General features: G+C 38.4%; 1 non-coding gene across 1 annotated transcript; it reads right to left on the bottom strand.

Annotated features, from left to right (window-relative positions):
* Positions 1–9,569: 9,569 nt before the first annotated feature.
* LOC127186051 (small nucleolar RNA SNORA48) lies at positions 9,570–9,715 on the bottom strand. The gene has a single exon (XR_007830304.1). It is a non-coding gene; the product is annotated as a small nucleolar RNA SNORA48 (small nucleolar RNA).
* Positions 9,716–10,147: the final 432 nt, after the last annotated feature.

Raw genomic sequence — 10,147 nt, 5'->3', positions numbered from 1 at the left:
CCTCAGGAACAGTCATAGGGGAGAGGAATAAGGGGAAAATGGGAAGGAGGGAAGAATGGGAGGATACAAGGGATGGGATAACCATTGAGATGTAACAAGAATAAATTAATAAAAAATTAAAAAAAAGAAAGAGTTAAAGAATCTAATAACTAGAGGTGACATCAGGGAATGGGCTATTCTTTAGTATGGTGTATACTCTTTAAAAATTCATTTATTTTCTTTACATTCTGATTTCAGCCCCCCGTCCCTCCTTTTCTCTCAGGGTCCTCCCTCTCAACATCGTCTGATCCTCTAATTTTCACCATCTCCTAAGAAAGGTTCATAAAAAAGGAGATCTCCCATGGATATCAACCCACCCAAGCACATCAAGTTTCAGTAGTAATAGTCATATCCTCTCCCAGCCTTGTTAGTCAAGGCAGACCAGCTAGAGGAAACGGATCTGAACTCAGGATACAGAGTCAGAGACATCTTCTGCTCATCCTGTTAGGAGTCCTACATGAAGGCTAAGCTGCAAGGCTATTGCATAAAGGGCCTGGGTGGATCCCATGTATAATGTTTTTTTGGTGGTTTATTCTCTCTGGACCCCTGTGGACCTAGGTTAGTTGATTCTATATGCTGTTTTGTGGTGTCCTTGATCTCTCTGGCTCCTTCAATCCTTCCCTTCCCTCTTACATAGAATTCCCCATACTCCGACTAATGTTTGGCTGTGGGTCTGCACATCTGTTTTAATGAGTTGCTGAGTGAAGCCTCCCAGATGACAGTCATGCAAGGACCCTTTCTGGAAGTAGAGCAAAATATCATTAATAGTGTCAGGAGTGGTCAAATATGACCAGGACCTGGTCAAATATGAGGCACCAGAATAGCAGGCTACCAAGAAGAGACTTGATACCCTATGAGCATATACAGGGGGAGGAAGTCCCCCTCAGTCACAGTCATAGGGGAGGGAGTAAGGGGAAAATGGGAGGGAGGGAGGAATGTGAGGATACAAGGGATGGGATAACCATTGAGATGTAATATGAATAAATTAATAAAAAATAAAAAAGAAATGTTAAAATAAAAAAAACATTTATACAATTTTATCTTTTCCAGTTTCATACATGCATTTAAAGAATTTTAGTTGCTTTCAAACTGCATTCTCTTCTGTCTTCCCTCTCCCACTGAGACATTTTTCTTCCATATAAGTTTTCCTCCTACTCTTATGATCTTTTCAATGTATCTGACCCACTGCATTTAATTAGCACTGCTTCTGTGGGCACAGGTGGGAAGTTATTTACTGTGACATGGATGGGCAACTTATTATGGCTAGCTATTGAAGAAAATGACATGTCCTCTCCCAGTTAAATGACCATTAACTCCCACTAGATCCTCATTGAGAGATGTGGCTTCCAGATCCTTTATTGGGTTAATTTTGGAGACTCTAGGTTCTTTGACATTACAAAGCAATCTGGGAGCTGGAAGAAGCTGGTGATATAACTGGTTTTTCCAAATGTTAGATTCCATAGGTCTTTTCTGGCATTGCTTAGAATTGACAATAAAATTATTTATCCTGTAAGTACTGGGTCACAGACTGCTTTCATGTCAGTTTAGTAAGTACCATTCTGAAACTATAAGTATTGTATCTGAAAGATGTATTTATATTTTGTATGGGATTTCTATGTTACATTGAAGAATTATTTATTTTTGTATATGTTTTTGAGTAAGTGAATGGACATGCGTGTATGCAGGTGTATGTGTGACTATGTTCATGTCAGTAGGCTAGAAGAGAGCATTCAGTATCCATCAGTAGAGCCTCATGTCACAAATGTCCCAATTAAATCTTAGTTTTAATTAATTTAATTGAAATATATTGCTTTACTAAGTAACTGATATACATAAATAGGTAATTAGAAGTTGTGTCATTAAAAGCAAGCCTATAAATTACATATTCATTACCTTCAAGTTTTCCACCTCCCTTTATTTTTATTTATTTATTTTTCTGTTATGGCCAAACTGCTTAACATAAGACATACTTTATCAACAAGTTTCAAGAATACAATACAGTATTATTAATTATGTATTATAGTGTATCATATATCTAAATGATTTTAATCATATTATTTAAAGATATGTAGTAATTTATAGATATGTTTATTTTTAGTATTTTGTGTTGTACAGTATGAGAGCTTTGCCATAATCTGTAAGTTTTTTAGTTTTTTATTGACCTTTATTCTTTCATATGCTTTTATCTTGCTATTGAGTATCTTTTCATTCACCTTAAAGCACTGTTTTTAACACTTCTTGTAAGGAAGGTGTCTTGGTGACAAATTTCTCAGTTTTGATTATTTTTCAGTGTAGTTTGCCACACATAAATCCTTCTTTCACAGCTTTTCCATTGAATCTTCTTTTTCAAAAATGATTTGTTTATTAATTATGTGTATACAGTGCTCTGCCTACATGTACACCTATAGGCCAGAAGAGGGCATCAGATCACATTACAGATGGTTATGAATCACCCTGTGGTTGCTGGGAATTGAACTCAGGGAGTCTGGAAGAACAGGCAGTACTCTTATACATACAAAATGGCTTTCTTCATGATGATTGTGAAGGCTGATTGTGAGGTTGATGGGTTAGATGTACTGATCTACTATGCTTTCAAAATGGCTTGAATGTATCCCCTAAAGGTTCATGTCCTGAAATCTTGGTTTTGGAAAATCCAATCTTGCAGTACTGAAAGGGTGAAAGTTTTAAGATCTGGGCACTAGTGAAAGTTTATTGTGTCACTAGCAGCAGCATCTTGGAAAGGATTAATGTACCTGTTATGAAACTAGTTCCCAAAGATTAAGACCTGTGCCTGAATCTGTCTGACTTTTTGTCTCATTTTGTGGTATCTTCCACAAATAGTCTTATCACTGTGATTCTATCTATCTCTTATAGGCTGAGCATATAGCAGAACCTATCTTGAAATTTCAGCCTCCCAAAATGCAACTTAAATAAACATCTCTTTGCACAGTCTCTAACTTCAGGAAGTTTATAGTTTACTTTACATTTCTTACTTATGGCATATGCTAGTATAGAACATATTTCACAATTGTTAGAAAAATCAGCAATAAGGTTGCAAATGTCATTTGATATGGGATGTGATTGATAGAAGTAATGAGAAATGATAAGGTCATGTTCTATCTAAGAGTGGCAGCTACTATGCTGCTAAGCAGTAACATGAATGCAGTTGATGCTAAATCTTCTAAAAATTCAAGGCAACTAGAAACACAGTATTTTGTACGATAGCTTCTGATTTAAAAATACTGGCAACTGATACAACAATATTTTTAAAACATTGTGTGGGCCCAATAGAAACCATCTGTGGGTCAGTTTCGTTTCAAGTTTTTCTTAGGCATGCTGAGTGAGTAAGCCATAGCCATTTTGAGGGCATGAGTTAGGAACATATCAGAAGAACTGGAAGCAAGCCATGTTAGTTCTAATCCCCAGTTGATGGTTTTGTTTCTTTGTTCATTCCTAAAGCCCCGGATACTCACAGAAATATACACTTGTCCTTGTAAGAGAGCAAAGAATATATTTTTGGAAAGGGAAAAGAGGTCTCGGGGATGATTCTAATTACTAATAGTAACTGCCATAATAATTTGTACTTGTTAAGTGCTTATTGTGCTCAGAGAATCTTTCAGATCTTATATATTCCTCATGAGAAATTTATAGAGTAAATTTAATAAAACCTGTTTGTTTCCTCACTCTATAGACTCCTTATAGACCCCGTCAAAATTATTCCAGACATAGAGACCCCTAATCTCTCTGTCTCTGTGTCTGTCTATCTTGTCTATCTGTCTGTCTGTTTGTCTGTCTGTCCGTCTGTCTGTCTGTCTGTCTGTCTGTCTGTCTGTCTCTCTCTCTCTCTCTCTCTCTCTCTCTCTCTCTCTCTCTCTCTCTCTCTCTGTCTCTGTCTCTCTCTCTCTGTCTCTCTGTCTCTCTCTCTCTCTCTTTCTCACACACACACACATACACGTACACACATCCTAAGTGCTTATAAAAAGTTTTGTTAGTTGTATAATTAACATGTCTGAAAATAGCAAGGCAGGCTGCCTAAGCTGGTATGAAAATGATTTGAAAGAGTAGTGAAGAAAGACTACTTTAGGATTTTTGTTATGGTTGGGAGTGGGGTTCACATATAGGCAAAAGCTTACCAAATTTGTTTATCCACTGGTTATAAAAGGGGTGTGCTATTTGCTTTCTAGTCAGTTTATTAGTTATAAAGTAGAAGAAATATAGAAATAGGTACAGTTAAAAATCTATAATATCAAATATAAAAAAGAAGCTAGAGGGAAGTCCCCAAGACAGGAAATACTTTCAACAGGGACAACCATACAGTTGTATCATAAAGTTATCTATGGTTGTTAAAAATAATCTATCAGAAGGCGAATATTTTTAAAATAGATATTAGTTCTGGAGATTCCTTAGTGTGTTAAGACCTTGCTTCCCAAAATTGGGGTCCTCAGAACCCATAGAGAAGCCAGGCAAGTAGAGTGAGCTGCTTGTAATGTTGATGATTTAGAGACAGAGGCAAGAGATCTCTGAACAAAGTTGGCTCACTCAACTAATCCTATCCAGAAGCACCAGGTTCAGTGAAGTATCCTGCCTCAGTAAATAAAGTAGAAAGTGATCAAGGAATACACACACTGCCAATCTCTGGACCCAATACACATGTGTTTGCACATAAATACAAACATGCTGTCCAAGTTTAATATCTGCTACTATGACAGACTGTCCTGAAAAACGGTAACTTGTGTGAGAAATTATGTTCAGCTTACAGTTCCAAGTTACAGTCTATCATTTTGGGGGTAGGTAGTCAAGGCAGGAAATCAAGCAGCTAGTCACACCACATCCATGGTCAACAGTATTGATAAAGAAGTGCACACTGGTCTACTTGCATACTTGCTTGCTCTCATTTAGCACTCTCTTTTCTTAAAATATTTAAAATGCCTGTCTTGGGAATGGTACTGCCCATAATGGACTGGGTCTTCCTATATCAATTAATGTTGAAAATAGTTCCTAGAGATATGGCCACAGTCTACATAATTACTCATTAAGACTCTCTTTGCAGATCATCCTAGGCTGTGTCAAGTTGACACTTAATACTAACCAACACTCATGCATAAATACATACATACACATGCCACACAGACATAAACAAAATACAGGGAGGGGGAGAAGCAGAGCCAATAAATACCATGAAATTTTGTAGATGAGAGTTCTTGGCCACCAATAATTATACATTTTCCACTGTGACATGATAGAATAAGGATTCAAATTCACTCGATTTTTCATGCCTGTTTATTGCAACAAAACCAGAGTTTATTAATTGGCAACCTGACTTACCAGTCAAAAGATTAGTTGACTACATTAAACATTAGATTTTTTTCACACAAATGAGTCTTATCTGAAGTTTTTTCCTCCCATATATATGAAACACAAAGAGAGAAAAAGATACTGCCCTTTTAGATGGGGCATGGATATCACTTGCCATTTGAAATAAAAACTCTCTCATTACTCCCCAAAACACTAATTATAAGGTGGCTTGCTATGGATATTGTCACGTTCATTTTATTTGAGTTTTGCTTTGCCTTTCCCTGATAACTAAGGAGGTTGACATTCCTTTAAGTGTTTCTCAGCCATTTGATATTCCTCTGTTGAGAATTCTCTGTTTAGTTCTGAGCCCCATTTCTCAGTTGGGTTATTTGGTTTGGTGGTGTTTAATTTCTTGAGTTCTTTATATATTTTGGATATTAGTTCTTTGTCAGATGTAGGGTTGGTAAAGATCTTTTGCCAGTCTGTAGGCTGTCGCTTTGTTCTCTTGACAGTGTCTCCTGCCTTACAGAAGCTTCTCAGCTTCATGAGGTCCCATTTATTAATTGTTGACCTAAGACCTGGGCTGTTGGTGTTCTGTTCAGGAATTTGTCTCCTATGCCAATGTGTTCCAGGCTCCTCCCCACCTTTTCTTCTAACTGATTTAGTGTCTTTGTTTTTATGTTGAGGTCTTTGATCCACTTGGATTTGAGTTTTGTGCATGGTGACAAATATGGGTCCAATTGTGAGGTTTGCTTTAAATTTGTGAAATTAGACTTAAGGTAAACACCAGAAGGAATGCTGAATACAATAGAAGATTTAAAATGAAATAATAAAAGACATGAAAGTAAGCTGAGATATATAAGCATACGTTTCAAATTTAATATCTTTTTTATTGTTCCATGCCTGCAAATAGTTACTATCCCGTTTTTGATAAATATAATTGAGATTATCTTAAAAACACTAGGTGATGTATACCTTCAGTCCAATTTCATTGTGGCCTATGTGTAAGTAATAATCCCTTTGGTAAATATTCTGTTAGTACTAGCACTCACTTTTCTGTCTATAAGCCAGAACAATGTGGATAGAATTAAAGGGATAACAAAATGAGTCAATGCATTCCTTAGTATCTATATATGGTTTCAGATTAAGTAATGTCAAAGTTCCTAAATAACATTTGGAGCTACTGCTGAGCCCTTTAGGTATACTTCTCAACGTTGACTCTACTCAAGTACATCCTGTCTTTCTGCTTAGTCAATAAGTACTGAATGTGCTTCATTCTGAATTTTCTCAAAATACTCTACTGTGCTGGACATCAGCTATTCAGGTGCACTCAAGTAGAGATCCCCTGAGGCTTCGAAGGGGATTCTTCAGGTTTCACTGCTGTCTACACTGAGTTGCATTTCATGCTGCTGGTGACACTTTGAGAAATGATATAATTTATGCTGCACTGAATTTTCTTTTTATTTGAATTTAGCCCTGAACAACTGACAATGAAATGGAGGAAAATCAAGGATATTTTGAAGGATTTGCTTATTTAACTAGATGGTAGCAGGATAGATAAAACAGCTGATGCAGTAATCATTGGAATAGGAGAGAAGTTTCATGCTTGGAATGCTAGATTTGAGGTTTCTGCAGAAAAGAGATGAATCTTAAGCTCAGGAAAAAAAACATCTGGGTTGTAGACATGTGGAGGGGGGCAAGTTCTTCTGAGCAATCTACTCTCTGTGTTGTAGAGCTGCATGATGTCTAACCAAATTGCAGTCTATTCTGAAACCAGGTTAGTGTTTTCATTATCCTGTGATTCCATAAAATTTCCAAAGAAATATACCAAAATGAGGGCTATATTTAGACCATTCATTTAAGTAACAGAATATTTCTCCTAGTAATACAGAACTTACTATTTTTATGTCAATTCTAGAACACTTCATGTTCATGTAAGATTCTGTTTAGATTAGGTATCCTCCTCTAAAAAGGATGACCAAGTACTGCTTCTACTAAATATTCACAGGAAACAGAAGAAAACTCAGTACCTTAAGGCCATTAATTTTCCTGAGAGAAATAATGGAATGAATTATTCAGTGTGTCACAAGATGACCATAAATTATTTGAGCATTGTACAGTTTAACTATAGCTGAATCTAGAATTAATAAAGCAGCACAGTGAATAAGCCTAATGGTACATAAATTGGAGCTGTGTCCCTTGCTATCTGAGACAAGTATTTAAGTTCAAAATTTCTCTTCTGAAAAAAGATATTTATCTTCTTTCTATTCTTTTCAGGACAATCAAATTTCATCAACAAACAAAAGCAATATAATCAACCCTTAAAACTCAAGTAACAAGCCAGGTGTGGTACATATTTGTCATCTCAACTCTTGGGATGGTATTGGTAAGGTGGGAGGACAATTAAAAGTTGAAGGTCAACTATACATAGAGAGTGCCAGGTCAGTAAGACTTTGTTTTAAAAAAAAAAACAGTAATAGAAACAACAACAAAAAAAATCAAACATCAGTGACAACATGGGTTTTAATTTGTTTTTCTTCACTGTTTGCTAATTTCTTTCACCTCACCTTATCTAACACAAAATAGAGAGCTGATATATTCACTATTCAGTTATTCTTTCATTTAACTTTACATTGATTCTTTGTGAGTTACTTATCATGCATCCCAATCCCACTCATCTTCCTGCCCTTTCACATCTTCCCTTCACTCTTGAAACCCTCCCAAACAAGAAACAGACAAAAGACAAACATACAGAGCATAGACAACATCATTATGTATAAGCTGTAGGTTGCCACAGTGTGTCCCCCAGTATATCCCTCTGTCCACAAGTCTTCACTTGCAAATATTCATTGCAATGAGTCACTGCTCTGATTTGAGGTCTCTGGCTTCTGTGACACCACCAGTACTGGCTCTTCACCAGGACTCCTTCCGGTTATCCTGATGTTGCTTCATGTCATAGAGATCCTGCAGCTTTGGATCCGCAGGGCTGGCCCTTTCACATGTCGCAACCATACACAGATAATAGAGATCTGTGGGTAGGCCAATCCAATGCCCTGAGTCTGACCCTGGGTGATATCTGAGCTAGTCAGCCCACAGACTTTCCCTTATCCAAACCACCAGAATGAGCTCTCCAGTACTGCTCTTCTTGCTAGGCCACCCAATGCTGCCAAAAGCAGAAGACATCAGCTCTCCTGTTCTCATGCCACCTGCCTGCTCACTGGTACTCATGCCTCCAGAGCGAGCTCCACTGTGCTCTCCAGTGGAGGCACAGAGCACATTCTCACAAGTGTTATTGCACGTAAGGGGATGGACCAGCTCTCCTGCTCTCATACCCTTGGGGCTGGTTCACCCAGTGCCTTAGTCACCAGGGCTAGTGCTATTGTGTTGCCAAAATGAATTGCAGGGCCTGCTATCCCAAGTGCTGTAGCCTGTGAAAAGCAGGGCCAACTCACCAACTTTCATGGCTGTGGTGGTTTCAGCTCTCCTAAATTGCTCAGGTGGCATGGGTCAGGAGGGTAAAGTGCATCCCACCCCCTGCCCAGTCTACCTCACAGCAGAGGAGTGCAGGGCCAGCTCTCTCTCTCTCACACCTTTGGGGCTGGCTTACCCACATTCTTGCCACCAGGGCCAGCCTTACTGTGATTCTCAGGCAAGGTGCAGGGCTGACTCTACCAATTGCTGCTGCAGGCAAAGACCAGAGCCAACTTGTCTGCTCTCATGATCTCAGGGTTAGGTCTCATGACTGCAGAGTGGCAGAGCCAGCTGTCATGGGCTCTTGCCCTCAGGGCCAGTGTCAGCTCTACTTGCTATCTAGATGAGTTCCAAGGCTCTCTCTCCCCTCCTGAGTGCTGCAGCTGGAGAGGGGCAGGGATAGCTCTCCTGAGCTCATGACCCTGTGAACAGGTTTCCTGACTGCCAGAGGTGGGTGGATCACCTTTCCTCTCGTGTAATCCCATGGCAGGCGAGTAGTAGGGTCAGATAACCCACACTCTTGCCTTTAGCTGCCTCATACACAAAACCGCTGTGCTGCCTGGGCAAGGAACATGGCATATTCTACTGAGTGCTGTCAGTCCACTGGGTAACATCCTCCATTCCCGCTGCGTGACATGGTGACAAGTGCATGTCTATGGAATTCTTGTGCCATGTGCTGGAGAGAGGGTGGTTAGGTGTCATGAAAGTCTTCAGGTCTCAGTCTTTCTCCTCCTACACTCCACTGCTTTGATTTGATTTGATTTTTGTGAGTCCTTGGCAAAAAAAAAAAAGTTTTGACAAACAAGCCAGACATCAAGCAAGGATGAACAAAACTGCCATGTGCTATATCCTTAACTGATATAAGAACACCAACACCAACAAAGTGTCTCTTTGCCCATTGTCAGGGGCCAGAGTTATACTAAAAACAAAGTAAAAAACATTCCTTTCACTGGGATCCACAGAAAGGTCCTTGGTTAGGCTTAAAGATCTCTTACTACTCAGTTTACATCTTAAAAATTTTAAAATAAAATCTCCACACTTTATTTGTACACTTAGACCTTCAAAATATATTCTTGATTCTGTCATTTGACAAAATTTAATTTTGTTCTCCCAGTTTTACTATAAATCACCTTTAAATGTTTTTGAATACAAGCCAAAATATAGTGTAAGTGACTGAAGGTGTGTTATGTTTCCGTATAATTTTTAATGAGTGGAGCTTTGCTATTAGGGTCATGGATAGACAACAGTTATTGTCTGTATTTTCTAGTTGAGATGCCATTCTATGGTTTTAAATGTGGTACTGAGATTTTTGTTAGAAATTCTATGGCTTTTGTGGGGGACA

The sequence above is a fragment of the Acomys russatus genome, chromosome X, assembly GCF_903995435.1.
Source record: "Acomys russatus chromosome X, mAcoRus1.1, whole genome shotgun sequence".
Lineage (NCBI taxonomy): Eukaryota > Metazoa > Chordata > Mammalia > Rodentia > Muridae > Acomys > Acomys russatus.
The sequence above is the reverse complement of the archived record's forward strand: the minus strand, read 5'-3'. Positions and strand labels throughout refer to the sequence as shown.